Source organism: Pinus tabuliformis, chromosome 4_1 (assembly GCF_031772625.1).
Source record: "Pinus tabuliformis cultivar Carrire ecotype Pingquan chromosome 4_1, CPIR1, whole genome shotgun sequence".
Lineage (NCBI taxonomy): Eukaryota > Viridiplantae > Streptophyta > Pinopsida > Pinales > Pinaceae > Pinus > Pinus tabuliformis.
Genome location: NC_142303.1, coordinates 284,999,372 through 285,002,769, shown reverse-complemented (window position 1 = coordinate 285,002,769; position 3,398 = coordinate 284,999,372). Strand labels below are relative to the sequence as shown.

The window sequence follows — 3,398 nt, the reverse complement described above, 5'->3', positions numbered from 1 at the left end:
GATTTGGAATATTTTGAAATACTGTATATTAATATTAAGGATACCAGTTAAATAAGACTGATAGGAGTGGATTTTTGAAATATTGTACATTAAGGATATCAGTTAAATATGACTGATAGGGGTGAAATCAACTGGCTATCATTATTACATTGCTTTATTCCTGCAAGTACATAGAGGTAGGAAACTTCGATGGACCATTACATAGAGAACGCGTTTCAGGCGCGCTTCACTCACGAGGAATGTTTTCTACGGTGACTAAAATTGGGCTCTGCACAACGTGTTGTCCATCACTCCAAGACAACAGCCCATGAATTCCGACTGATGCTCCCGGTTGAATATTCAGAGACTTGGCTTTGACGTTCAGCACGAAGCTTAGCTTCTCGTCCTTCTTGGTAAATCTCAGTATTCTCGGCTTCACTGTCACCACCGCCTCTACTGGGGCTATCACTGTGGCTGTGTAAGTTGACACGGGAGGACCAACATTGGTGACTGTTCTGCTGAAGCTTGTCGACAGGGCAGAAGACCGGTTCAGATTGAAGACAGTAGAAAATGCGGGGTAATTGAAATTTCCAAGCTGTCCTCCATGAGCAGGGCAGGTAACATTTGTATTAGTGATAATCCTGATGGCCTGCGCGGTATAATTAATTGTGCAAAGAAAGGCGACATAGTCATTGACGCCCAGGTCGTAAATCAGCCCTGGATCTACAGCTCTCTCGGGATCCACATGACCTGCGCCAAAAACAAAAGGGGTTGAAGACATTCCGGTGGCTTCATCAACCATCGTCTCTTGAATCTTAAGGTCATGAGTGTAAGCAGTCGTCATGAGAGAAGATTTGATGGCTGCGGGACTCCAGTCGGGATGAACTGCTCTGAGCAATGCAGCGATCCCGCTAACGTGAGGGCATGACATGGACGTACCAGATATTATATTGAACTCCGTTCGCCTCTGGTCGAATGAAAGTCCTGAAGCACCTTTGGCACCGGTCCAAGCAGCAAGAATGTTCAAGCCAGGAGCTATAAGATCGGGTTTGAGAATTTCCGGCGTTATGTAATTGGGCCCTCTGCTGGAAAAGAAAGCCACAGTAGGGGCCGGCTGGACTCCGAGTTGAGTGCCACGGAACGTTATGGTGGCGGTAGGGTTTTTGGTTGATTGAATGTATTGGCGGATCAAGGCGCCGGCAGACTGATTGACATTAGATGCGGGCAGGGTATACGCTTCACCAACGAACCCATCGCCATTCACTATCATTCCCACGCCGCCGGCTTTCTGAACCACTCTCCCCACCTCAACTCCACCATACCCATCCTCACATAGCACGATCTTGCCCATGACAACCTTGGGATCCAACGATCCCGGAACGCAGTACATAGCTAACGAAGAATCGTTCGTGCGAGATGCGTTCCCACCATACACGAGAGGCACCAGATATCGCGAGCTCAATCCCTTTCCACTGTACAACGATACCCCGGGGATAACTGTCCCGTTGCCGAGGTGGACGTCTGCCGTAAAGTTGCGATCCAGACTGCCGGCCCCAACCGTGGTGATCCAGGGAGCCACGTTACTAACGGTATAATTACCGGGGCCACTGTTTCCCGCCGATGCAGACACGAACACTCCCTGCCGCGCCGCCTCGAAGGCACCGATCGCAATGGTGTCATTAACATAAGGACGCGCAGTTGACCCAAGTGACAGCGAGATAACATCAACTCCGTCGTCTAACGCCTTATCGAAGGCAGAAAGCACGTCGGAGTTCGCGCACCCATAGTACCAGCAAGCCTTGTAGACCGCAATTCGTGCTTTGGGCGCCATACCTTTGGCGACTCCCGGCGCGTACCCCATCAGGTTGGCTTCATCAACGAAATCGCCCGCGGCGGTGGAAGCGGTGTGCGTGCCATGGCCTTCTGAATCCCGCGCTGAACGGAACTCCACTGTCTCATTCAACGGACCAACCGTCGCTTCATAACCTTTGTAGAAAGACCGAGCTCCAACCAACTTCTTGTTGCAGTTGGACTTGGAAAATCTGACCCCACTCTCGCATTCGCCTTTCCAGTGCATCGGAACTGGACCCATGTTCTGATCTCTGAAGCTCCGCCGTTCCGGCCAAATGCCCGTATCAATCAAACCGATCACTACATCGGAGCCGTAATTGGATTCCGCCCACAAGTGGCTTGCTTTGGGCGTCTCGAGGCCAAGGAAGTGCGGGGTTCGCGTCGTGTGAAGTTGGAGTACACGATCGGGAAAAATGGCGAGAACTCCCGGTGTTCTCTGCATCTCTGCGGCTTCGCGCTCCATTAGCATTGTGGAGAATCCTTGCAAAACAGTGCTATAAACATGAAGCAGCAGTGCATCATCATGCTGCGCATCCATAAAAGAGCCCGATTCCGTTTTGACGGTGGCCTTGACAGAAGCAACGATTGATGTGTACCATTGCTCTTGAGTGGGAAAGACTGCCGGTTTTGAGTTACTGTCAACCTGAACTATAAACGTTTTCCGTCCATCGCTGGTACATCCAGCCAACAACAGTTGACACAGACAGAACACTGATAACAACAACCACACTGGCAATGTTGGTTTTCTGGAAATATCCAGAGAAACCATTGTAGAATTCTGTTTCACTCCCTAAGCCACTCACTTTGCTGAACAAGAACCGTTAAACAGAATTGAAAACAGACCTAGATTTATAAGATAGAGGATTGCCTTCTCAATCACATTAAACACTCCTGTCGAATTCTGCGCGCCAATAGTGTGTGAGGGTTGGTAGTTTACTGGTTATCCATTTATGTACGCTAATATTTTCTGGTTTGATTATGTTTTTAAATTATAGACGTTAGTAGAAGACAATATCTTTCATTTATAGATATTTTATTTTGTTGGTGTAAACATAAAAGAACATTTAGTTTTAGTTATCTTGAGTTAACGTAATGTAAAACTTATTGAGCTTAGTTAACTTTATGTGTGTATGGAGTTAAATGTATTGATTTTTTCATGACTAGTGAATATCTAAAGTTTATTCTCTTTTAATTGTTTTAGTTTGTACAATTATTTTCTAGCTAAATCCAAACCAAATATCTTCCATAAAATTACAAAACACTGAGGCCAACTCCGAGCAGAGATAACAGTTTGGATTGCCACGTTACGTTGGCAAATTAAAATCAACGTAATAAAATTTGAGTGATGTTCGAACGACATCATTGTGTAAAATTCGAATAAGTTTTTTATTTATATTTTTATACGAGACTTTTGATTAAATATTACAAATATCATTTTAATATTAAATATTATAGACATCATTTCTATTTAATTTTTATATTAAAAGTTAATTAAAATTTATAGTTATTATTTTATAGATATATTTTAAAGCGGTTTTTTTTTGGGAAAAACTATTCTCTGTTTTTAT

The 3,398-nt window shown here is 44.8% G+C and overlaps 1 pseudogene; it reads right to left on the bottom strand.

The window, feature by feature from the left end:
• Positions 1-226: 226 nt before the first annotated feature.
• LOC149175374 (subtilisin-like protease SBT1.5 pseudogene) lies at positions 227-3,190 on the bottom strand (annotated as a pseudogene).
• Between the last annotated feature and the right edge of the window lie 208 nt (positions 3,191-3,398).